We start from the raw sequence: 27,619 nt of genomic DNA on the forward strand, positions 1-27,619 counted from the left end.
TTTTACACTTCGGAAAGGAATGTCTTTAACTCTCAGATTAGCACATGGCAGACCTTTAAAACTGGAATTATAATTTCTCCAAGCACAGGGACATACCTGGTATGGGAAAGGGATAATCATCTTTACAGAAAACCTACTAGGATGATTTGCCTGAGGGTGGATATGAAATCCTCTGGACATATTTCAGAGAAACAGCAATTTTTAAAAATATGATAGTTAGCTACTCTCTACTTGAAATAATGAGGTTTGCTTTTATTAATGAGAAGTTCTAGAGTTCTGTGTTCATAATGGTCGAGACATTGTGTGTGTGTGTGTGTGTGTGCGTGTGTGTGTGTGTGTGTGTGTGATCTCTAAAATTTTGTTTATACTTATTAAAATTAGTTTTAGGCTACCAAGAATTTTTGAGAACAGTAGAGGCTCCTTGTCACATCAAGAATCATCGGAATTTCAGTAAATGTTATTCAGTCTAGGGAAGCCCTTTCAAATGAAACGGCTAACACTGGAAATAATGCTGGGCATAGGAAGAGTGTGGTTTGTGGTTAGAAAGCCTGCAACTTCTAGTTCTCTAAAATATCCTTTTTGTTGTATTCCTCTTCTCTTCATTTTTTGAAGTTTCCTAGCATATTTGCTTTTCAGAAACTTTTCATAAAAATAACTGAAATTCTTTCACATAAGTGAAAATGAATCATTAAATGTAAAACAAAGTATTTGAGTTGTAATGGAGACCTGGGTCCCATCAAATCCGACTCCTGTATAATTCTAGAAATCAAATCCAACTCCTGTATAATGGAAATAAAGCACACTCTAAAGAAGTTAAGTGTACAGCTGAATTATTGAAAAGCTGGACACACAGACAGTGTGTTCATTCATTTTCATCACTGTCCTTCTAAGTCTGTTTTATCAAATACTTCTTTCCTGACCTGGGATAAAATCTTGGGCTTTTCCAACTACTCTCAGGTATTAATGAACAGTGTGAATGAATAGTCTAATTTTCCAAGCATTGAAAAGTTTAATATCTGTATCAGGTAGCTCTGGGGGCCATAAAAACTACCACAGACTGAATGGCTTAAAATTTATATATCACAATTCTGGAGGCTGAGAATTCCAAGATCAGGGTGACAGCTGATTTGGTTCTTGATGGGGTATCTCTTCCTGACTTACAGATGGCCACCTTCTTGATGTGTCCTCACATGGTGGGGAAAGAGAGGGAGAGATCTTTCTCTCTCTTCCCCTTCTTATGAGGCCACTTATCAAATTAGCACTCTCTCCCCTCCATGACCTCAGTCAGCCTTTATGGTCTCCTAAAAGCCCTATCTCCAAATATAGTCACATTGGTGGTTAGGGCTTCGACATCAAAATCTGGGGGAAGGGGACACAATTCCAACAATAACAATATCAAAGCTTCTCTTTCTCCTCTAATTCATAGCTGAGGCCTAACTAAGCCAGTTTTGGAAAGTGGTCACCTTTTTCCAGTTATTATTCATCCTAGCTTTTGTACTCCTCCCCTGTCACAAAGCTGCTTCTTTCTTACGTGATGTGGAAGAAAGATGGGGAAAGAAAGAAGGAGAATTGGTATCATGTAGTTCTCCTTTCACTATTCATGCACTTGAGCAGATCTCAAAAAGTCTGTATTTTTAGCGTGTCCTTGGGGGCTTTTCAGACAAACCCATCATTACCAGGGTTCTCTTCTGCTGAAGACCCCAATGCTACAGGGTGTCTCCTCTAGTTGACTGTGTATGACACCTTCGTCAGTCCCTGCTTCTGAGTTTCCTACAGAGACTTCCCTAGTTGTGTTGCTTTGTTCCTTTATTGACCTCCATAGTCAGGCTCCCCTTCCAGTTAACTCAAATCCAGCTACCTTCTGGGAGCCATGCAAATGTCTACTTTAACTTGTCAGGAAGAAATAGCAATCAAAGCTAGCTCTCACTATATGCTAAACCCAGTGCCAAGCACTCACCACACTTCAACTCATTTCATTCGCACAACACTTATTTGAATTATTTCTACAAAGTCACAGAAAAATTAATTACACAACCATGAACACTTAGTTAATAAGTGGTGGATGTGAAATATGGACTTAACCAGTAGAGACACAGAAACTACACTTTGAACCACTGCACCACATTGAGAGGATGACCAAGAGTATTTGTTTTCCTCCAAATCTGTCTCATCACTCTGTCATCATAGGCAGCTCCAGCCTCAGTTTCTATGTATAAGTTAAGGACTCTTCCTCATTTTTTCCCAACTCAAGGAGCACACACTAAGTCCTTCACGGGTTTCATGGAAGTCTGTCTCATTCAATTTATATGGAAAGCACCACCTGCTCTCCTTTATAATGAGAAGGAGAATAATCAGAACATAATGTCTTTGGACAAGCTCACTGGATCCTTTTAATGAGCTCATATTGTATTGTTTGGCTAAAGATGGAAGATCCAATTCTAAGGCCCCACTCAGATGGCCTAGAATTTCCCACTAGAACATAGGGGTATTTCGTACCTGGTGCTTTAATCTTTGAGGCCCCACTGAAATTTGCCAAGGAAGAGAGAATACCATTTTGACATTCTGTTTAATGAATTGCTCACTATCACACAATTTATCTAGTTGCTAAGCCAGAAAGAAAGTAGTCACATAGCTACTAACAAAGTTAATAAATATCCAGGAAAACTTGAATTTTCTCAGGAATGAAAGCTAAAGGACACAATGGCAATGTATGTGGGTATATTTCTGGAATGTGTTTGTGTGTGTTTAATATGCTATCCATTCTGTCTTCTAACAATAGCAACCGTATTTTCTTCTAATGAAGTACTCCACTTATACTTCAGGCTATGTGATCCAGGCAAAGTTTACTCAGCTCCCATAGTTCTAGGGGTAGGTATATGAACTCAGTGCAGCCAAATTTCATAGCCAGAATAATCAGTTAAGGGATGTACAAGGGACCCAGTTTAGTACAATGAGAGTTCCCTTAGACTTATTCTGGAACTACTATAAAACAGAGGCCTTATTTCTTCTGGGCTTGCTAAAACTGGTAGCCAATTTTTCTACCAATGGATATGATCTACCTAGGTATGAAGCCAAAATATAGGAAAACAGCCTGAAAAGAAAGTGAGAGAATCATGATGGCATATCAGAAACTCTAGATCTAGTCATATCTGAAGTCACATACCTAAAATCTTCAATTATATTGAATCAATACATCCATTCACCAATCAACTTGAAAATAAAATATCACAGTAGAGTATTAATGGATGGTAAAGAGTTTTTACAGGGCCCATCATGGGGTGTGGACTGACCCTGTTGACACTCCTGAAATTATATTTCATATGTAGTTGATTTTCCTGCATCTCTACCCCAGTCATTGTCAATGTCCTATCTGCATCACTTTGCAGTCACCTTTTTGTAGAGTCACGGGATTTTAAATTCGAACACTTGAGACTCTGCTTGAAGGCTTCTGGCCATGAAAGACCTTTCTGCTTATGCATTGGTAGGCCAGAATTTCTGAGAAGTTTATGCATCCTTGAAGTAGCCTTCAACGAATGACCTTAAAAAATTGGTAGATTAATACCCTAGTTCCTTCACACCTTATTTGAGATGACACACAGCCTACCAGAGGTCCCTAGCAGAACTGAGCCACTATTTCCACAGAAATAGCCTACTCAATTGTACATTTAATTGGCTTTCTTACCTTACTCTAATTCATCACTTTCCACTTTCCCAGTGACTTCTTGAGATCACCTCCTAAGTAAACTATTTGCATTCAGAGTTTGCTTTTAGGGAAACTCAATCAAGACACCTTGCACTGGTTATGTGTCCTCTGACACACTTACCAGTGCAGTGGTGATGACTAGCACTGTCATTGTACATAAAATCTCTTGGACAAGGGAATTTTTGGACAAGGAAGAATTTCTATATATGCAGGCAGCAAATATATATAGTTGGCAACATTTAAATATTAAAATAGCTTTATGCAGGCAGGTGCTTTTTCACTGAGAATTTACAGTGTACATTTTCATCAGTTTTGTCTGCTCATTTCCACACATTGGGAAGAAATGTCTTTAATCCTCCGATTAGCACATAGCAGACCTTTAAAACTGGGATTACAATTTCTCCAAGCAAAGGGACATGCCTGGTATGGAAAACGGGTAATTATCACTACCCCTGAACTTTCAAAAACACTTCAACTACCACTTCACTCAGGATCTAGCTCACTGAGGCAAGTGAAAGGCAGCGTTGTATCCTTTTTCAATTCTGAGGTTTTCAACCATTCAATGCATAGGAAAACCTTGTCCCAAGACAACACATTGTCCCATTTCCCACAAACGCACCAACTTTTCAGAAGCACCAAGATAGAGGAGCTAGCTCTTCTATAGAAAAGGATCACAGGGTTACCTTGAATTTCTGAACAGCAGAGGCCCCCCCCCTCCCTTCTTATCTACAGGAAGAGAAATGGTATAAGAGTTGATTTTCCATAAAATGCATTATGCCTTCCGGGACAATTTTCAATGTAAAATAATTACTCCAGGACAACTGGTGTGAACGGAGACTGTCATATGCAACCTGGGACATATAGAGTTATCCTAGGTAAGACCCAAGCTAAAAATCAAAGAAGCAGAACTCTCCTTAAGTGAAAGGATTTCACAGGTTTTCCCCCAAATACCTTGCTAAGCAGGACTTTAATACTTTCAAAGTGGCCTGCCCTTTTTTGTCAAATCTTAGATCTTAAAATTACTTTTCCATGAGCCAACGTGCTGCCAATACTACCATCTATTTTCACTTTCCTCGAACAAAATTTATGCTCCCTGAGAATATAACTACTTCACCCATCCTCCAGGAACATTTACATTTTAAAAGGTAATTTTGTTAAATTATGGAATGTACTATTTAGAAGAAACAGATTAATGTGGTAATTTTTTTTACTTTTAAAGTAAAAAAACTTTCATATATTCTGGCAGAGAGAAAGTAAGCTTTTAGCACTAGATTTCTTGTGTAGAGATTTTCAGTGGAGTCTCAAAATAGTTTCCTGCCTCATGTGGACTTCTTATTCTAAGCCCTACTATGTGAAGAGTACACCCTGGAGATTACCAGGGAGAAGGCCCTACCTGGGTTCTTGGTTCTTGTCTCCAAGATTCGGAGGGCAAGCATGGGTGGGAGTACATCTACACAGTTTTTGCTTTAGGATTTCAGTACCACCCTTCCCCAAACATTAATTAATATTGTTCTAATATGGTCAGACTTCAAAGAGTCATGGAGTTCCTTTATTTACTCTTGATCAGAGTGCCCATGCCTCTACAGTTTTTCATAAATTATATGCGGCAATTCTATCTTTGTATCCATCATATTGCCATAATATCTTCCAGGTGTTGTTTTTCTTTACATTTTATTGGACCAAGACAACAGAAACATACACATGTGAGTACATGAACACACATACGCTATATCATTTAAGCATAGGTTTTCAAAAAACTATGCAGTTTACTTTGACTTTCGGTCATACACAATTGTTCAGATAATGTTTTGAAAATTTCTAATGTGTTCTTTTGCATCTCTGAAAAGAATAACTTTTGCCTTGAGTACATAACATGTGCATTGGGAGAAATTATAAATTCTTAACTGAAGAAATTCAGAGAAAAAAGCATACTATATCACTAAGAAATTGACTCTGGCTGCTAGGAACAGAGAACTTACTATAGTGACTTAAAATGTGGGTATTCTATTCTTTCATTAATGCAAGTCCGGAAGTAGGCCCTCCAGGATTGGTATGGTGACCCCAGAAAGTCACTGAGGGCCTAGGCTCCTATTATTTTTGCTCCATCGTCTTAAATACATGACTTAAATTTTCAAAGTCAAAAGATGGCTCATGAAGTGTTACCACCACAGTGGCATTCCAAGAAGAAAAAAAAAAAAAAATAGGTAGAGACCTCTTTTGAGTTTAATGTTCCTCTGATAGAAAGAGTGTGATGTGACCAATCTCTCTTAAACCCTTGTCTAATATGGCTATTTGCTAAACAATCCCTTTAGTTAACACTCAGCCATGAGTTGGGGAAAAATTGCTTAGTTTCTACTGTAATTTATCTCTCCCTTGTCTTCTACCTCTAAAGTGATACGTAATATCTGGAAGAAGAAGTGTGTGGCTTGGATGACTTGGTGTCTTTAGCAAGAGAGTGCAATCACCTGGCTTCTTGGTGGGCCTTCAATGACATCCATGGGTCTCCAGTGCCCAGTCTTTGACTTCCTACAACCTACGTGTCTTGCTGGCCTCCAGGGCAAAAGTTAGTAATTTTTCGGCTACAGTGATGCATGCTATTTCTTTACCTGCTTGATTCAGTTTTCTTCTTGATTCAGTTTCCTCTTGATTCAGCTTTTCCTGCATATAGACCCATGTACTATTTCTACATCCTAAAATAGCCTCCTACATGGCAACCCACCCATCTCCTTTTCTCTCAACACAATGTCCACAGTACATAGGAAATGAAAGAGCCTCTGGTATGACCGTACAAATTCTGTATGCATGACCATGCCACTGTGCCCTCATAATTGCACTAGACTCCCCTGCATTGGTCTAGGACACCCTACACAGCAATTTCTTCTTTAGGTACCCATAAAGGAAACAGAACAAGAGTGTACTGATTTGGTGTTGTTATCATTTATCAAACGTGTTGCTTCTCTGGATCAAAGCTGGAAAACAGGAGTCTAGATATAGCATCTGACCTCTTGGAAATATTAACAAGACAAATATTAATTTGTCTTTCTAAATACATGAACTCAACTCATCAGCTTTGCACTAATAAACCTAAACTATCCATATGCTGAAGGAAGACTAAAATGCATTACAAAAAGAAACCATTTATTGCAGTGGGAATCAAACGAGATATTTCACTGCTGATATGCAAATAAGATAATGCGGTAAGAAAAGTGTCTTGCAAGCAACTACATTGTCTTGAAAAATGATCCAATGAACTTTAAAATATCTGTTTTTCTTACCCTTTTGTATTTCAATAATCAAGCCTGGAAGTATCAGAGTTTTCTCCAGTGTAGAGAAAAATGCCCCTTTCTCCATAAGGTTTGAGGGGAGATCAGAGTCATAAAAGAGTTTGAAACAGAGGGAGAAATTCCTAGAAGATGGCACAAAGAAGGGAGATAGGAAGATAGAAGAGGAGAGAAAAAATATGTTGATTAACTGGAGAGCAAGACTATCAGAAATATTTCCAAATCTTGAGCCTTTGATTATCCATACCAATCTGTGATCTTGTCAGGTGGAAGGAAGTCCTAAGATTTACCTTTCCCAGACACCTTTGCTTTCCATACAACTTAAACAGGTTGTATAGAAAACATCTCTTAAAGTGGTTGAGAATCGGGTGTGGACTTTGACAGATGGGATGGTTTTGGCAGGGACAAAGTGGCTTTATGGAAAGAACAGCAGAGTAGACCACCAGATGGAGCCCAAGTGAGCATTACAACTTGACATCGAGGGGCCTATAGCAGCATCAGAAAATGAACTGGGTTATCCGTTTCTTTATCCATTCACTAGACTTTTACCAAGCTGTCAGAGAGACTAGAGTGTGCACCACTCCGCTCCAGCCACAAATCCATACAAAGTGCCAAATGAACAAGTAGTGACAGGGCAGAAAGAAGACACTGCCCTGTAGACATATTTAGGAAGAAAAGCTGACTCAAACTAAGCTTTCTCTTTTTTCCAGAGAAACAGTATTAATGACGTAGAGAAATCATATTAATTATCTAGTTGAGCTAAGTTTTAAATTCGGCTTGATATTTAGTAGTCTCTTCCCAATCGCTGGTGAGTATTGGTTGTCTTTACCTCTCTGAGTTACAATAAAGTTTTTGACTCCCGTTATATTAGGATTCCCTCTCCTGAATTAGACTCAAAATCCCATCCTATCACCTGCTTCTCGCATTTCAACGTCCTGGAAAAATAAATTAAAAGGACATTTTTACAGTAAACCTACTTTGCTTCCTAATTTTTGAAATAATCAAATCTCTTCCAAATCCTCATTAGCTGTATTGATGAGCTGAAACAATGAGGAAAACTTCACAGCTATACCTGAACTTTTAGCGTGGGCCCCACTAGGAGAAATCTTTTTGCTTCTCTGTCCTTACGGTCTCATATTCGTTTGCTCTATTCATACTTCCTAAGTGGTGGGTTATATAATCTTTTCAAATACACATGTAGAACAATCCAACCTCTATGTTAGAGGAAAGTAAAATGATGTCCTCACAAAGGTCTAGTTATATCCTCTTTATTCTTCCTATTAAAGACTCAGTCTGTTTAGACCCCTGAGTTCTCCTAATGGAGTGAGGGTACTATTGTATATACCAGATAGGAGTGGCCCCACTCTACCGCCCTCCTCCTTCCACCTTTTTTTCAACACATAACCAAGAGCCCTTCCTGCAGATTTTGTTTGTTAGGGCAGGTTGGTAATACGTTGACTACCTAATAACACTTGAAAGAAAATTGCATAAAAGTTGAGTCCTGCATATGATTTTACTTTATAGTTATGAAAGACTTTCCATGAAGTCAATTCTCATTGCCCCTGACTCTTTTCCATGCTTTTTAAATGGGATATGAGTACTCACATATGTGGGAGTGGGCCAGCGATTTTAAAGAAATAGCCGAGTAACATGTTCCCAAAGAATCAATTATACTTAAAGACTTGAATGAAAACTATTCTTAAAATCCTATGAACTTACTCCTAAGCAAGAGTTTCAAAGAAAGTTCATCTTTGAAACAGAAGACTTTGAACTATAGTCCCAAACCATCCCATACCCTCCCCATCCCCTCAAGACACATGCTGTCTCCATCCACTGCCAAACTTCTTCATTTCATACAGATAAGAAGCTTTGGATTTTTTTTTTTTTTGCATAAGTCCTTGTAAAATTCAAGAGTTATCATATTTAAGAGTGAAATTGTCCTAAGGAAGCTTTCCACTATTATAGTTTAGTAGCGAAGTAAGGAGAGTAGCGAAGTAAGGAAAGTCCGAATTTGGGGCAGTGTATGACTGTATATTTAAGATAATCTGGTATACAGGTTCTTGACACAAATTCTCAAAGGCAATCAGAGTTTTTGACTATTTAGATATGAATTATCAATATTAAATAAGCTAAGAAATACCAATTGGGTTTTGAAAAAAGTAAAATTGGGAGATTATATTCATATAAATTATGCTATTATTTGGCCCTGATTTTGTGTGCGTGAGTGCATACGTGTGTGTGAGTGCATGCACGTGTGCTTGTGTGCGTGTGTGCATGCCTGGGTGTGTGTGCATGCATATGTGTGTGTACATGTGTGTTCTACACTAGAGTGAAGTTTGTTCTGCAAGCTACTGGCTTGGTTAAAAAGCTTTGGAAACATGAGTGCAGTTCCAGTCATAACAGTTAGACCTTCATTTCAATCCCATAATAGTTAGCTTAAGTAATGTCTAAATATTTCTTTAAGCCACAATATCCTATTTTCAGCAACGGACTCTAAATCAAAATGCACTCTGTTTGCCTCTTTCTGACTTGGAATAAGTTCCAATGTGGAACCGTTGTAAGCTCCTTTGAGATTTATCAACTGCACCAAGCTATAAAGTAAGACTGGCAAAAGGAAATACGTTTGAATCCCTGCTCTGATGAAATAATTCAGAAAAATTTTATCTGTATGCTCTGCATCTGATTTAGTTCTGTGTTGGCATCTGCTTCTCATTGAGCAGAATCACCTCCGTTACTATTAAAAGGCCAGGAGCTGTCTTTGAAATTACAATGACATGCAATTAAGAAGTTATTTCAGTTATCAGCATACAGTAACTCAACTAGCCATAGTTAAGAAAGTGTATAAATTCCAAAGACATTCAAAACATCTGGCTTTGGATGCTTCTCCCTTTCCATAATTGATGTGTTAGCTGCTCATGGGTGAAAGAACATACAGCACATTTTAGGGACATCTGTTTCAAGTTAGGGTTAATTGATTTCCATTCATGTCTTTCTCTTTTTTTGGCCAAAATGTATCAGAAAATACGGATCAGGAAAAAAAATGCATTTCAAACAAGCTTTTTTATTTAAATGCACATATTAAGAGAGAAATATACAATTAATATAAAACTTTCTGGAATTTTTCACTATACTATGACCCAATTGTGATAATTGTCCCTAAAATCATACCTAAGACATTGAGTAATTAGTATGTCATCATCACTGTGTTTAGTAATTTACAATCATTATCTTTCTTTTTTTCTTCTTCTTCTTCTTTCTTTTTTCTTTTAGACAGAGTCTCACTCTGTCACCCAGGCTGGAATGTAGTGTCTATCTCCGTTCACTGTAATCTCTGCCTCCTTGGTCCACACGATTCTCATGCCTCAGTCTCCTGAGTAGCTAGAATTACAGGTGCACCCCACCATGCCCGGCTAATTTTTGCATTTTTTTGTAGAGACAGGGTTTCTCCATGTTGGCCAGGCTGGTCTCGAACTCCTGACCTCAATTGACATGATTTTCCAAATGAAGAAATGTAGTCAGGGATGGAAAGTAATTTGCCCAAGGGCACAACTCCAGCAAAAGGAACAACTGGAATTCTCACCTAAATGATTTGATACCAAAGCCCACATCATATAATTGCACTAATGGGTTATAAAATGCAATAGTGACAAAATCATTATATGGCACCAATCCTGCTGTGTGCAAAGCCTTACATGGAGTACATTCAGAAATTTTTAAACTTACAGAACTGACCACTTCACAGTCTGCAAACCATTTCATGACAAATTTTAACAAGGAACTGGGGCTGAATTTTTTCCCAGTAGTGTACATGACCTGGTAAATCTGTAAACGTCTCTGAATCTGGGTTTCCTAAGGTAAACTGGCTATATCTATAATAGTATGATTGCTATGAAGATACGGGGTATTAATCGGTATTAAAATGGTTTGCATATACTAAATAATAATCTCCTGAAGTGTTAAGTCAAGAACTTACTTCCCCAGAAATCGTAACAGATGTTTTGAGTGAAAAGAGTTCCAGGTCAAATTTGTTTGGGAAACCCTGCATAGCTGTAACTATTCCACACCTACTACCAACCCACCCACCCACTCCACATAGAAGACATGTGTTATCTTGCTATTGGATTCATGCTATTGGGATATTGCTCCTCCTCTGACTCCACAGGCTGCTGGTGGAGCTGCTACACACCCAGGAAATACAGCAGAGCAAATGACCTTATGCCCTGGAACATTTTACCTTGCTACAAGAATTGTGGCATATAGCCAGGAGCAGTAGTTCACACCTGTAATCCCAACACTTTAGGAGGCCAAGGCAGGTGGATTACTTGAGTCTAGGAATTCAAGACCATCCTGGGCAACATGGCGAAAACCCATCTCTACTAAAAAACACAAAAAATTAACCAGGCATGGTGGCAAGCACCTTTAGTCCCAGCGACTCAGGAGGGTAAGGTGCGAGGATCGCTTGAGGAGGAGGCAGAGGTTCAGGAGGCAGATGTTGCAGTGAGCTGAGATTGCATCACTGCACTCCAGCCTAGGAAACAAAGTGAGACTATGCCTCAAAAGAAAAAAAAAAAAAAAAGGAAAAAGAATTGAAGTTTACGACTGTGAACCCAGACCTGTTGGTGGCCATGCTCTGTCACTGCTGTAGAAATAAATTCATCTAACTTGCTTTTTGGCTTAAGCTTCTTTGACTTTGAGGTATGTTGAATATACTCTTCGTAGAGATTCACTATGAGAAACACTAGAAAATATTAGCAGATTTCAACAAAGTGTGGGTTTGAAAAATCAGACATCTGTCTCTAGGGGTATGTTATAAAAGAAGAAAAGAAAAATCAGACATATGAAGTGTAAATAAAGTATTATTAATAATAAGGAAATTGACAAGTATTCTATAATAATCTTTTTTAAATTTTTTATTGATATATAACATTTGTACATTTGTATGGGGTACATGTGATATGTTGTTACATGTATAGAATGTGTATAGGATCAAGTCAAGGTATTTAGGGTACTCATCACCCCAAGTACTTACCATTTCTATATGTTGGGATCATCAAGTCCTCTCGTCCAGCTATTTGAAATATACAATACATTGTTTTTAACTATAGTCACCCTACTCTGTTATCAAACATTAGAACTTATTTCTTCTAACTATATTTGTACCCAATTACCAGCCTTTCTTCATCTCCCCCACTCCCCCTACCTTATCTCAATTCACATCCTTCCCAGCCTCTGGTAACTATCGTTTTACTCACTACCTCCATGAGATTAAACTTAGTGAGGAAGGCATGTTAAAAGCTGACATAGGCCAAAAGCGAGGCCTCTTACACCAAGCAATTAGCCAAGTTGTGAATGCAAAAAAAAGTTGTTGAAGAAAATTAAAAGTGTTACTCCAGTGAACCCACAAATTATAAGAAAGTGAAACAGCCTTTTATTTCTGGTAGAGAGAAAGTTTTAGTGGTCTGGATGAAAGATCAAAGCAGCCACAACATTCCCTTAAACCCAAATCTAATCCAGAAGAAGATCCTAATCGCTTCAATTCTATCAAGGCTGAAAGAGGTAAGGAAGCTTCCGAAGAAAAGCTTAAGCCTAGCAGAAGTTCATTCATGAAGCTTAAGGAAAGAAGCCATCTCCCCAACATAAAAGTGCAAGGTGAAGCAGTGAATGCTGGTGTGGAAGCTTCAGCAAGTTACCCAGAAGATCTAGCTAAAATAATTGATGAAGGTGGCTACAATAAATAACAGATTTTCAATGCAGATGAAACAGCTTTAAATTGAAAGAAAACGCCATCTAAAATTTTCATAGCTAGAGACAAGTCACTGCCTGGTTTCAAAGCTTCAAAAGACAGGTTGACCCTACTTTTAGGTGCTAACTTTAAGTTGAAGCCAATGCCCATGCATCATTCCAAAAATCCTACAACCCATAAGAATTATGCTAAATCCACTCTGCCTGAAAAACAAAGCCTAGATGAGAGCAATTCTGTTTATAGTATAGTTTACTGGATATTTTAAGCCCACTATGGAGACCTACAGAAAAAAAAAGATTCCTTACAAAATATTACTGTTTATTGACAATGCACCTGGTGATCCAAGAGCTCTGATGGAGATATACAAGGAGATTAATGTTTCCATCCCTGCTAACACAATATACATTCTGTAACCCACAGATCAAGGAGTAATTTGAAGCCTTATTGTTAAGAAATACACTTTGAAAGCCTATAGCTGCCATAGATAATTATTCCCTTGGTGGATCTGGGCAAAGCAAATCAAAAACCTTCTGGAAAGGATCCACCATTTAGATGCCATTAATAAAATGTGTGATTCATGGGAGGAGGTCAAAATAGTAACATTAACAGGAGTTTGGACAAAGTTGATTCCAACTTTCATGGATGACTTTGAAGGGTCCAATATTTCTACAGAGAAAGTAACTGCACGCATGATACAAATTGCAAGAGAACTAGAATTAGATGTGGAGCCTGAAGATGTCACTGACTTGCTGTAATCTCATTATAAAACTTGAACAGATAAAGTAGTCGCTTCTTAAGAATGGGCAAAGGAAGTATTTTCTTGAGATGCAGTCTACTCCTTATGATTCTGTGAACATTATTGAAATGACAACAAATGGTTTAGATTATTCTAAAATCTTGGTTGATAAAGCAGCAGCAAGGTTTGAGAGGATTTACTCCAATTTTGAAAAAAAAAAAAGTGCTATGGGTAAAATGCTATCAAACAATATCATATGCTACAGAGAAATCTTTCATGAAAGGAAGAGTCAACCAATGCAGCAAACTTCATTGTTGTCTTCTTTTTAAAAATTGCTACAGTTACCCCAAACTTCAGCAACCACCACTCTGATCGGTCAGCAGCCATCAACATTGAGGCAAGACTCTCCATTAGCAAAAAAGATTATGACTCTCTAAAGGTTCAGATGAATGCTAGCATTTTTCAGCAATAAAGCATTTTAAATTAATGTGTGTATATTGCTTTTTAGATATAATGTTATTGAATGCTTAACAGACTACAGTATAATGTACACATAATTTTTATTTGCACTGAAAAACCAAAAAAACTCATGTAACTTGTTGTGATATTTACTTTATTGCAGTGGTCTGGAACTGAATCCACAAGCTCAGAAATATGCCTGTATATAATCTTAAACCTTTAAGTAATTCCAGAAATATGGATATTTGGAATGCTAGCTTTTCATCCTAAGCCTAACTTGTTCTTCATCTAATATCCCATGTATCAAATTATAAAGCTTAATTGGTAGAGTCTGCACATTCAATAAGGAATATTAAACTCAATGGCATCTTTATCAATAGGATAATCAGTAGGAGCCATGAGTTTCCAGAACTGGTGATGTCTGTTAACATGCTTTCAATGAAAGCAACAGAGGATGCTACTCAAAGTAGCTCTAAACATTAGACAATGTATAACCTTACATATCCAGAGGATATTATCATTGACCCAGGAAATATTCAACTTTTCTTTCTAATTCCTCAACTTTGCCCTCAGGTTTCTCTCTTCCACCTAATTGCAAGTGGCTGTAGCAGCTCCAAATATTGCAGTCTCACCCCTCAAAAAGACTACAAAACTCCATATCTTTCCCTTGTCCCTCTTATTAAGTAATGACAGTTTTTCCAGGTGCCTCCCAGCAGGCTTTCCATTGTGTCTCATCAGCTGAATTACATCATGTGACCATTTCCATTTCTATTACTGGAAAGATAAATAACTGGTTTAAACTAACCAATATTTACCCTCCTCTGATGAGAGAAGCCAGACTTAAAGCAAATGGTCTCCCATTACTTCAACAACTCACAATTCTGTGTGTACATGGAAGGAGCAGAAATAGGGGAGAGCAATGTCTATCACAAGTACCTAAAAAATAAATGTATTGGGTGCACAATTACAAAAAGAAAAAAAAATCAAAAAAAGAAAATGTAAGTTTAAAATAATCTCAGAGGAAAATCAAAATAAAATAGAAATTACTTTAAAATTGTCAATAAATAAATATATTGCATTTTATATTGTCATTGGAAATTAAGAGAAAACTGGTGCAGCTAAAAAGAAACTTTTTTTTGAAAAAATGTCTTACAACAGTTAAATTAGGAGAAATGAGAGCTTTATAAATTATCACAATTTAGTTAATATTCTTATATCCTGCCCATTAAAATAGGCCTCCAACTGACATTCAAACAATATGCTTAAATAGATTCACAGATTAAAGCTTTCTACTGCAGTTAACTACTTTCTCCTTAGATTATATATATACACACACACACATGCATGTATATATATGTGTATATATACACTTTTATTAAGAACTGATCCTGGTTCTATAGAAGGAGAGAAGCAGAATCCAATCTAGGTTGATTTTGTTTATTAAAAAAATTTTTTACAAGATGTCTTTTATACACACACCTGTGAAATATTTCTCTCTCTGTAAATGAATGTGTTGGCACTCTGCCCCACACAGTTTTATATATTTTAAAACTAAAATGTCTTCCTAATTTTTTTCAATAGGTAAAACGTTTCCATGCTATAACAACAACAACAAAAAATTGTCCAGGGTATAATTGTGCTTCTCCATCCCCCCTCCTAAAGCCTGTATTTCGGGAGCAGAAATTTAAAAAATGAGTGCCTCCTTTCAGACGTCAGAACAAAAGCCAGACATCTCAGAGAGCAACTCCCCACAAGGGTGAGGATGTGGTTCACTGTGTGTACAGGGCATCAAAGCAATCTCTGTGCTGTTTGCTTTCTTCTCAAACCCTGCCTCTCTCTGCTCCTCAGTCTAGATACTCATGCCCCCTAGAATTAGAAAACACTTTGCTTTCCAGCAGTCTCTCTACCATCACATATGGGCACACTCTCATGTGTGCTTAAAACTTTTGAGCCTGGTGTACATTTTCTATGGACTCAGGCTGCCTTCCATAGACTTGATAGCTACCTAAGCGTCAGGACTAAGAAGATACACGTAACCATGGTATGATTTAAAACAAGAATGACCCAAGCCCTCTTTCATTATTATTTAATAAGCTATTATTATCTGCCAGGAACTATGGATAAAGCTATTAAGAACAGGTGTTCTTAATTAGCCAGGCATGATGGTATGTGCCTGTAATCCCAGCTACGCAGGAGGTTGCGGTGGGAGAATTGCTTGAACCTGGAGGCGGAGGTGGCAATGAGTGGAGATGGTGCCACTGCACTGTAGCTTGGGCAACTCCGTCTCAAAATAAATAAATAAGTAAATAAATAAATAAAGTGGTCTTTATACTCAAGGAGCATTTGGCTAGAGAGAAAATGATAAAAATATTTTTAAAATTAAAAAAATAAATAATTTTAAAAATTAAAAAATTTTTAAACAAAATAATAAAAATAAAAGTGATTTTTTAAAAAGCACAGGAAGAGAATGAAGTGTCATGAAAGATGTACAATGTATAAGTAGGCCACCAAAGAGAAATTCCCCCTGAGGGGTTCCGAAAAAAAGATTGAGGGATGATATTTTGTTCATAAATAATACAGGTTTACTATATCCCATCATTACAAAACAAATGCATAACTCCACATCTCTAAATAAAAACCAAATAGACTTACTGCTGGATTTACTCAGTCCTGATTGGTTTCATAAGTTTGAAATTCACCTACTTTCAAAGCAGTATTTTTAGTCACTAATTTCACAATCTGTTAATAGCTTATCTGAAAGATAATAATGTTCTGAAATTGTTATTAACGAAAAGAGTTTTCTGTCACTATTTGTTGAACAAGGAGAGATGACCCAAACCCAGGTTCAGTACATGCATGAGGTAGTCCACTGAGGTCCATAAAAGGCTTTCTTGAAGTAGACTTGGAATCTGTACACTTTATCAACAGGCAATGAATAGAAGTGTATGGCGTTTAAAGTCCTATTTAGTCTGCAGGCACCTTTTTGGCTCACTGCTAAAAGTACCCATAAAAACTCCTCTTGAGCTAAAATAGTTTAAGTTGTCAACTGCACTAAGGAGGCCATAATCCATGGATCATGATCCAAACAGATAAAATGAGAGCTCAGCCTGGCATATTGAAGCTTAGTAAGATAATTTTGATTGTAGCTTGGTGAACTGATTAATAAACTAAAAAAAAATTTCTTCTGAATTCTTAAAGGAGTTTCTCATACTCTGAAAAGATTGATTCAGTCAATAATTTTCAATATTTACTCCAGCTTCTCATAAATATTTTTTAGCACTGTTCTTATCTAGACTAAAAACTAAACTAGTTCTTCCAGGCACCCAAAGTCACAAAGCTTCAGCTGTAGAAGGTCCAATTCCTCATTCATTACCAGGCGCACATATAATGTGGTTAATCCTTCCTAATTGAAGGTTTTTACTGCTTTTGCTTTTTCTGCAAACTTCCATAGACTCATCACCATGGTCCTGAATGAAATGTATTTCTCCACATTGATATGTCTCATTCATACTTGTGATAGGCAACAAGTGGCAAATAATTTACAAAACGCCAAGAGATCTGTTGCGTAATAAACAATGCCTGGGACTTTGACTTATTCATTTCCTAGTGTTAGGAATGTAGGTTTGAGAAGTAATTACCCACAAAAGAATTCTGCTTCAATTGAGAGGGTTCCAGTAATACCTGAATAAGTCACAAGTGACCACATCAATATAGAGCTCAATGTGTTATTTAAGAAATAGTACACTTGAGAGGCCGGGCACGGTGGCTCACGCCTGTAATCCCAGCATTACTTCAACAGGCCGAGGCGCGTGGATCACAAGGTCAGGAGATCGAGACCATCCTGGCCAAAACGGTGAAACACCGTCTCTACTAAAAATACAAAAAAAAAAAAAAAATTAGCCGGGCGTGGTGGCAGGCTTCTGTAGTCCCAGCTACTCCAGAGTCTAAGGCAGGAGAATGGCGTGAACCAGGGAGGCGGAGTTTGCAGTGAGCCGAGATCATGCCACTGCATTCCAGCCTGGGCGACAGAGCGAGATTCTGTCTCAAAAGAAAGAAAGAAAGAAAAAGAAATAGTACACTTGAGAACTGAGGACGTTTCTTAAAGGAGAACTTTGCTCATTTCTAAGCCACCCATCACATAACTCGTATGAGACTCATATGGTGTGCCTGAAGTATAATAGACCCTGGTAAAAAAAAAATGACCTGCAGAACTATTCCAATTAGATCCTGTTGGCCCTTAAATCATTAATTCACTCAGCAAGTTTACATCCATTCAAGATTGGCTACATAATTTTGGGCGGCTGAATTCAAAATGAAAATTCAGGGTCCTTTTTAAAAAAATATTAAGAAATTCAGGACAATGACATCTGAGCATTAAAGCAAGAGTGTACCCTTCTAAGTGCAGGGTCCTGTGTAATTAATTACACAAGTCCCACTCAGAAACCCAGTCTTATATTCATTACCCATGGTGCATTGTGTTAAATAATGCATGGAACAAAAATATGAATAAGAAATAGTCAATGACCAAGCATGGTGGCTCATACCTGTAATTCCAACACTTTGGGAGGCTGAGGCAGGAGGATCACCTGAGCCCAGGAGTTTGAGACCATCCTGGGCAACATGGGGAGACCCCATTTCTACAAAAGATGAATAAGTTATCTTTATTAACAAAAATAAACATTTAAAAAGTTAAAAATAAATAAGTCTTGTCTCCAAGCAGTTTACAATCTAGGGTCATACCTAAAATCTATAAGTGTTGTTAATTACATTAAAAATATTCATTACTCGGGTTGGTTAGAAGAAGAAATGAAGGAGTATATCCACTTTGGCTACCTGGGAAGTGTATTCTCTCTATGGGCAATTCCCTCTCTCACACTATGTAATGCACACACTTGTGTTTTTTATAAACTTCTTCAGTGCGTTTGAAAATGCTGTTCTTTATGACTGAACTGATTTCCATCGAATCTTTGCTTGGTTAATCCTGCCCATGCTTCAGGTCTCACAGTTTTACCAACTGAAAGATTAAATTAGATCACCGGTTTCACTCTCACAGCTCTCCAGATCTTGCCTTCCAAGTGTCTATCGTAAGTTTTTAGTTTTATATTTAAGTTGGTGTTTTTTGGTTTTTGTTTTATTTTGTTTTCAGACAGAGCCTCGCTATGTTGCCCAGGCTGTAGTGCAGTGGCGTCATCTCAGTTCATTGCAGCCTCTGCCTCCTGGGTTCAAGTGATTCTCCTGCCTCAGCCTCCTGAGTAGCTGGGACTACAGGCACGTGCCACCACGCCCAGCTAATGTTTTGTATTTTTAGTAGAGACAGGGTTTCACCGTGTTAGCCAGGATGGTCTTGATCTCCTGACCTCGTAATCCACCTTGGCCTCCCAAAGTGCTGGGATTACAGGCATGAGCCACCATGCCCGGCCGGTGTTTTGTTTTCATTTACTAAAAACTCCATTAATGCAGGGAAGCATCCTTCATTGTTGTTCACTGGCATCTCCCTACTTCCTATTATGACTAGGCCCAGGGTGGCACTTAATAGGTACTTGTTAAATAAATATCTTTAACTGAAAATCCTAATGGAAGTGGACATAAACAATAAGAAGTTAAAAGGGAGTAAGTGTAAATAAAAATACTGAACAAACCCATAAGTTATTAGAAAATAGCAAAGAGTCTAGTTTGGCTGGAAAGTGGGTTTTGACTTATACTAGGAAATAGAAGGAACTGAAGTGCTTGATGAGGAAGCCATACTGTAGAAGGAATTAAATAGAAGGAATTAAAGTGCTTGATGAAGGAAGCTATATTGTAGAAATACTTGAGACCCTAATTGGGGAGTTTCTATGTCATTTAGTAAGTAATGAATGGAGAAGGTTGTTGTGAGACATTTTTAACCAGGTAACTGTTTGAAAAATATATATGAGAAAATACAAAATTGTATTCTGAACAGAAGTGCTTCTAAGCAACTTATGGGCTTGATTGTAGTGCTTTATGGGAGAGATAATTGTCTAGGCAGTATATTTAAAGAAAGTTAAGGCATGAATTTGAATTGAGAGAGAAGATTTGGGGAGGAGATACAGGAACAAAGATGAAGACAAGAAAAATACTTGAAATTTTGTTAATAGAGTGATTTAATTTAGTCATCTAACTTGTCAGTTTTGGGGAAAATTTAAAAAAACAACCCTTCCCCTTTTTTCTAATCTTCTGTTGAATTAATAAACTATTAACTACAGTACATTTGCCTAAAACAGGAACTTAAAAGTTGAGAAACATGCTTAAGTTCGGGCTACACTAACCACATGCCAAGTTTCATTTTCAGTCATGTTAGCTAACAGAACTGCAAAGAGAGACTAAATCTTTGATAATGTGTTTTTTGGACTTATTTTTTTAATGGATTATACAAACATTACCATTCACTTGAATTGATATTACTTGAAGGCATCTGAGCACATTTTGAAATGAAGTGTTTCAGTAGAAAAAGAAAATCTCACCTCCACCAAAAAGAAAAAAATTGGGGATTTAACAAAAAGTTACAAAAATAAAATATGTCCATCCTTGGAAAAGGCTTATTTTTAAATAAATTATATGTATGAAACAGAAACCAATGAAACAAATTTTTTTGTATTTAATCAGCATCTAACAGGTTTACTAAATTGCCTTCTAATGTTGATGTAAGGCAAAAGTGCAACCACTACTTCCATTAAAAGTAGACAAAATGCTAGAAGAACGTAGAAAAGAAATTATTTCTGTGCACTCTCTGTGATAGGCTGATCATTTCACATCTCGGCATATTGCTAATGAATGTGGCATGTGAAGTTGGACGATAGTAAAAAGATTGCTGAAACTCAACGATTACAGCACATGCTTTAAAACTCAAGGGTTTCTATTGCTGGGTTTGTGACTCAGATGTCATTCCTAATAGGGTTATTTTGTGTTGCTGTTCAGTTTTTAAACTCTTACTACTTAATCTCTGGAGATGAATAACAGTCTACTTCAGATCCTTCATCCATTTTGAGACTTTCTTTCAAACAAACTACACAAATTACAAATCAAACTAATGTATATTAGTAATCATTTATGATTTCAACATGTATCCTATAACTATGCTGAGTGCTGATGATAAAAATAATAAGAAAATATACCTGTCACAAGACACAAGACAAAATTAGCACAAATTTAATTAAGATCTTAATTAGCTTTTACTTGTGATTCTAGCATCAGGCAACATGTTGTTTTATAAAATAGAATGGATGTTTTGATGAGCCAAGCAGAGAAATTTGCCTTCATAAACAGAAAGGGGCTAAGGAAAGCAGAAACAGAACAAAAAAATGGATTGGTTGCTTCAAAGTTAAAGTGAAGGGGACTTCCTTCTCATGCCCACTAAAACTGGCCTGTCTGGGGGTTTGAATATTTTCTCTCTCTCTCCTGATTGCTCATAAGGTTAGATAAACAACTGGGTTTCAACTTGGTAATATGGAGCTTTAACGTGAGTAATTCCATTTTGGTTTGGTCTTGTGGGCCTAGTACAGGAGCTCATTTCAAACCAATGGCCTTCCATAAATTGTATTTGACAAGCCCCCAAAATAACTTTTAGTGCTCTATCCTCTACTTTCATAATTATTCAGAAGAATATTGAATGCATGAACCTAACTATGTAAAGCAGCAGTGATACAAAAATATTTTTTTTCTCATGCCAAGCATATTATGGACACTATTCCTGAGATTTGAAAAAAGAAACATATGTGCCACAGGTAATGTAAACAATATTCCTAGACATTGTTTGTTATCTCTTGGTGGAAAAAAAATTGGCTTTGCTGGAAGCTGATTAGGAGATGAAGAATAAATATTCTTTTGCAAAGAAATTCTGTTTATCTATCATAGTAATTGCATTACGTTCACTTCTTTTTGTATTAAACTTTCCTTCCTTATATTAAAAAATCTATTTGCAAATTGTTCCTAACTTTTCCCTTGCTTTCACATAAATAATTGAAACACAGAAGGCGTATGGTCTGATTGACTTTAGGAAAAATGTCTACCCTTAGATAAATGAGAAAATTCATTGAACGGCTCCTCACGTTGAGTAGGTTGAGTATGCAGTCAACAAACACATTTTAGCTAGTGCTAGCATCAGTGAGGGCACCATCAAGCTTTGGATGAGGTAACACAATTTAGATTCTGACTGGCTGGCCCACAGATTCTCATGTCTTGAAGAAGCAAACAGGACTTTCAATCAGTAATGTTAACAGCTTCCTTGACTTGGGAAAAAAAAAAAAAACTGTGGAAGAGAATATCAAGTGAAATAAAGCAACATTTATAAATGTGAATCTAAAGAAAATTTTGCTCTCTTTTATTTCCTATTGTTTTACAAGCATATTTGCTTTATTTCACATTGGTAGTCATGTTAAAAATTGAAGAAGCTCATCAGTTCGTGTGTATGTTGATGTTAAGAATAGAAAGACAAGGCAAAAACTCTGTTCCATAAGCCAAAAAGTTGCTGATACCAAATATGCCTGTGTAATAAAGGCATCCCCCTTAATGGCCTTAAACATTTATGCACTGTTTAAATCTCTGTTACCTTAAGAACTTGGTTTTGAGGTTTTCTGTTTTGGTTGGTTGGTTTTGATTGTTTTGGTTGAGTTTTTGTTTTTATTTTTTAATCTGTAAAATGAGTCACAGCTTCCTGACAAAAAAAGAAGGAAAGACTGAAGTGTTAATATTTAAAAAGAACACTCAAGGTAAGTACTCTTCTTACCTCCCTATAAGTCTTATGGGTATTGTAAACAGCAAATGGATTAAAAAGACGACTAGAAAGGCATAAAGACATGCTTTGCATGTGATTGTATGAGATTATTGCAAAAATGAACCCTCCATACACAGCTAATCAGAGACATTACAGGGTTGCTGAAAATGCTCTGAAGAAAGCAATGATGTCACATGGTGCAGTAAACAAATGCTGGACTTGTGGAGGTTTGGGGGTTGGGTTATTGTCAAGAAAGTAGAGTGCTTGCTGGCATTGATGTAACTGTAATTATTTATAATAGAGCTTCTCAAAAATTAGCTAGTATTCCTGGATGATAAAACATAAACTGTTGGGCCCTATGTACAAAGTTTCTGATTCACTAGGTATGGGGTTAGGTCTTAGAATTTCTAATATGTCTCTAAGTGATGCTGGTGTTTCTCTAAGTGATGCTGGTGTTTCTCTAAGTGATGCTGGTGTTTCTCTAAGTGATGCTGGTATTCCTGATGAGACCATTCAAAGAGGAGTTTAAACTAAATCAAAAGCAGGTAAAGAATGTAAATATGAGAAGCTGTCACAGTAGAATGTAGTGAAGCTTTGACGAGAGAAGTATGCTCTGCCTAAAGTATTCAAGTTGAAAATAAAATAATACCAACAACAATTATAATAAATGCAGTTTTAAACAAAATTAAAGGATATGAGCCTGATTCATCCTGTCTGCTTCTTGAATTTCCAGAGTTTTTGGAGTCCTCCTCTAAATTTTTATATACTCCAAGTACAAACTTGATTATGATTTATTGAATTTGGTCTCTATATTTTCATAGTGGAAAACTGAGGCTCATGAAGAAAATTAGAAAATTTAATGAGAAAGCCACAATAAAAAAATCTCAAAAAGAGGGACTTTTCAGAAATAATTACAGACACCTAGGAATTGAAGAGGTAGGCTGCCACTTGCTGCAGGAAGCTCAGGAGAAACTGATAAAAGTCCTGGTCAACAAGTAGTAATAGCTTGTTGTAAAAAGTATCCAAGGGCTGGCACTTAAGGGAAAGAAAGCCAACATTTATTGGAGGTCTATGATATGCTGTAATTTCTTCTAGGCATCCTTTGAATGTTTTTCTCAATTATCCTCACAATTATTCTATAAGATGGTATTGTCAGTACATTTTACAGATAAGGAATCTAAAACTCAGAAACATTTAGAAGCTTGCCTGATGCCACATATCTAGTAAATGTGAGATCTGGGAGCTGAACAGAGGCCTTTCTCCAATGAGCATTTGGTTTTTGTTATATCACTGGCTTTTGCTCAGCTGCAAAATTGAGAACATGAGAAGACTGTCTCTACATGACCCCTCCCTAAGTCTACTTTTCAATCTGAAAAAAAAGTAACAAATTCTTTTCAGATAGTCAAATAACAGAACCATTATCATCCTGGAAGACAAACAGTACTTTTAATTATTTTATCAAAATACTCTGGAGAAAGGAGAGTAAAATGCAAAGAGCCTAAGTTTTAGCTGCCAACTAAGCTAAATTTAAATCATGGTTTCATTACTTCTTGTCATTCTGCTTTTCCCAGTAACATACCAGGGTGAGGTAAATTATATCTAAGTAATATGAGAATAAACAGACCTATATGACCCAACTTAAATTTAAATGATATAAATAAAATGTTCAAGCATAATTCCTGCCATATTACAGACGTTATAGAAATATTATTTCCTTCTACCTTTGTCTAAGTTAATACAATAAGCCAAAACACTCAGAAAATGCTCTTACTACTTGTTAGCAACTTACTTTTGTTTTTCTCAGCAGTCCCTTATCTGAACTCTTTTACTTTTGTTTCCTGTTCCATTGGTCTCTTCCGCTTTGCAATGCTTCTAATGCTTCTAATCTTTTACTGAGCAAAAATGCCTTTGTCTCATACTGTCTTATAAAAGACATACTAGCCCAGATCCTAACATTCTCTGAAGAAAAGATGCTACTGAATGCAATGTTTAAGTAGCCTGAAATTGCACCTGCATCATCATATTTCATTCTTTCATATTTTTATTTATATTTCTTTGGAATTAGTTTTACTCTTTCCTGTGTATAAAATAAATATGCTCATTGTAGAAAATACTAAAAATGCACAATTTTTTTAAAGTCCTCCAAAAATCTGCAACTCAGAAAAACCTATACATTTTTAGTATTCTCAATTTTTTTTTTTTTGCAGGTTTCCATTCACCAGCTTCCTTTCACTGTGTGTGTATGTGTGTGTGATCATAATTGGATTCTAAATGGGTTATTTCATTTGAAAAATATCATATTCTTTTTCTTTTGTCATTAGAAAATAATTTAATAATAGTTTTTAATGCTTGCACAATATTTCATCATATACCTATCCCTGCTTTATTTGTTTATAATCTCTCCTGGGAAAAGCATTGCAATGCAAGTATCTATTTAAATTGCCATTGCTTGAAAAATAGAACTAATGAGAAAAGACACAATAACAATGCATATTCAATCTCATAATTACAGAATTTGTACAGCTGTAGCTTTGGCCACAGAAGAATTAATTAACATATCAAAAATTCACTATCATTCACTAAGTGACTCATGAAGAGTTTTACAAGTTTATATTGTATATTGTTTTTATGAAAATGTTCATTGATATACCATTTTGTTATTGTTAGGAAGGAAATAATTTTCTATAAATATTTGTTGAGTAAACAGAAATAGAAAAGACTTTTATATCTTTATATTCCTATTGTACTAAAAATATTTTCCAAGAAAGGAAATACCATTTCCTAACATTACACAAAATACATATGATAGATGGATAGAGGTTTATATAGTCATTGAAAGAATATTTCAAATTTTAAATTTTAACTATTTTTTCATATTCAAATTCCTCTATCAATTCTTTATTCGTAGCTGCTATGTGAATCCAAGCAAATTTTTCATCTAGTGACCCTCTCCTGCAAAATCATTAAAGACAGTTGAACTAAACAATTCTTATGTCCATTTCAGCCCTAAAATCCTACATTTCTGTGTTCTAAAAGGTTAATTAATATGGTTTCTAAATCAAAGCATAATAACATTATACAAGGTACCTTGTTTTTGAGGATGAAAGAGAATATGCTAAAAAAGTTTTATTAACATTTTTCAGGTATATTGCTATATGTCAACTAAAACTTTGGAAATTAAATGATTGCATAAAGTATTATGATTATAACTACTGATTATGTAGAACATGTGTAGGCACAAAACATGCATCTAAAAAAGATCTTGCTTAGTTAAAAAAATCCTGTTTTTAGAGCACTATTAGTTTTGATAAGATAAACCATGTGTGTAAGGCACAATGAAAGGAAAAATTCTTTTATCAAATAGAGGGTTACATAGGAAAGGATGCATTCTCCAGAATTTTGATAGTTTAAAATATTTAATACTGTAAGAGTTCTTAGTAGATCAGTAAAAACACACCATGAAAAGTTATTTTTGAGGAGTACTTAAGCAGTTACAGCGTTATCATATGAAGGAAAATTATAATGTTCCTTCTTACTAACCGGGCCTCTGTGTACTTTTTGATCTTTTGCCTAAATACATTTCATATTCCTTGGTTATATCTAAAGAAAGCCACACATTTAGTCCAAACATAGGAGAAAAGTAATCGGGGCTTTCATTGGAATCCAGTAGATGAATACATTATTTACTGATAATCTTTGTTACGTGTACACAGCTGGGTCTGGAGGTGTGGTCAACATGGTAATAGAGATCACCAGAGGATACTTCAGACACCGCTACGACTGGTATGGCTTTCTGCTCTTCACTCCTGTTTTAAAGATTGCTCAGACATTTTCAAGAAATGTGTAGAAATATGTTTGAGGCTCAGCGTGCTTCTCTTATTTTGCTGATAAAGAGTCTCTGGCATTAGCCAGACTTCTTAGAATAGTAATCTTTCTTAATAGCAAGCTAACATGTCCTCTAACAAAAAACCTTCCCTTCCCACTTTTTTTAACCAGTTTGCTGAGTTCCATGTCAGTATTCTTTTATTTCTTCATAAGAGCCTAAAATGCCTTGCGTTTTGGCAAAGTACATTTATTTTATTTTTTAGCTTCTAAATTATTTAAAACAAAAAGTGTCGACTGCTTGAACTTTCATTTTTATATCAACCAGTATTTCCTGGTCTCCTTTTCAAACGAGCTAACTTTTCTGAAGATTTTTAAGAGGCCACCTGATTTCAGGAGTAAAAATAAGTGAATGAGAAGAAAATATTTACCATTTTCAACTACATCTGTGGCAAATAATCAAAATGTGCATATACCCAAACTACAAAGTATCTCTAGTTAAAATATAAGCTGTTTAACATTATCTTTAATGTTAGCAACCTCACAAATGCCTTCTCTACAAGTCAGGGCCTCACAGAAAGCCATAAAAGGAGAGGAATATAATTTCGCTTGCTGGCACTTACTGAAAAGCTAAAATAGAATAGTAACAGAAATCGTATTTGCCAGCCCTAACCGAAGGAGTTGTGAAACATCTAAGAAGATTGTAAGTTATTATAAAAATGTTGTAATTACCATGCTATTAACTATGCCTTATAGGAGCTGAAACTTTTGTTTAACCAAAAATTATTTCAAGAACAGGCAGCTAATTACTTACATTTAGAAAATATATTGCATACAAAGATATGGAACATTTTAAAATGTAGCTTTAAGTTGAAATGCAGTAGTCCATTTTTTTACTCCCTAGTAAGAACTAGGATTTTTGAAATGATATTTTCAAGTATAGTAAGAATATCTTTGAAATAATTCACTTCTTTTTCCAGTTGTTGGACTCAAAAGATTTTTTAAAACTGTGTCATTTATTTCATAAATCGTGAATTCTTTAAAGCAAACATGAGTGTGTGAAAGTTAAAGTAAGAAATTACGTGATTCTTACAATGAGTTATTGCTCTTTTTAAAAGTGATTCATTGGCTATGGCTTGGGTAG

The 27,619-nt window shown here is 36.1% G+C and overlaps 1 long non-coding RNA gene across 1 annotated transcript in view; it reads right to left on the bottom strand.

The window, feature by feature from the left end:
• The window catches only part of LOC144339042 (uncharacterized), a 93,632-nt gene extending 69,093 nt beyond the window's left edge, over window positions 1–24,539 (bottom strand). The window contains exons 1-2 of the long non-coding RNA XR_013413609.1: window positions 24,443–24,539; window positions 18,467–18,559 (exon numbers count right to left, since the gene is read on the bottom strand). This is a non-coding gene — a long non-coding RNA (uncharacterized LOC144339042). The remainder of the gene's footprint in view (window positions 1–18,466; window positions 18,560–24,442) is intronic.
• Window positions 24,540–27,619: the final 3,080 nt, after the last annotated feature.

Source organism: Macaca mulatta, chromosome 2 (genome assembly GCF_049350105.2).
Source record: "Macaca mulatta isolate MMU2019108-1 chromosome 2, T2T-MMU8v2.0, whole genome shotgun sequence".
In the NCBI taxonomy this organism is placed as follows: Eukaryota; Metazoa; Chordata; class Mammalia; order Primates; family Cercopithecidae; genus Macaca; species Macaca mulatta.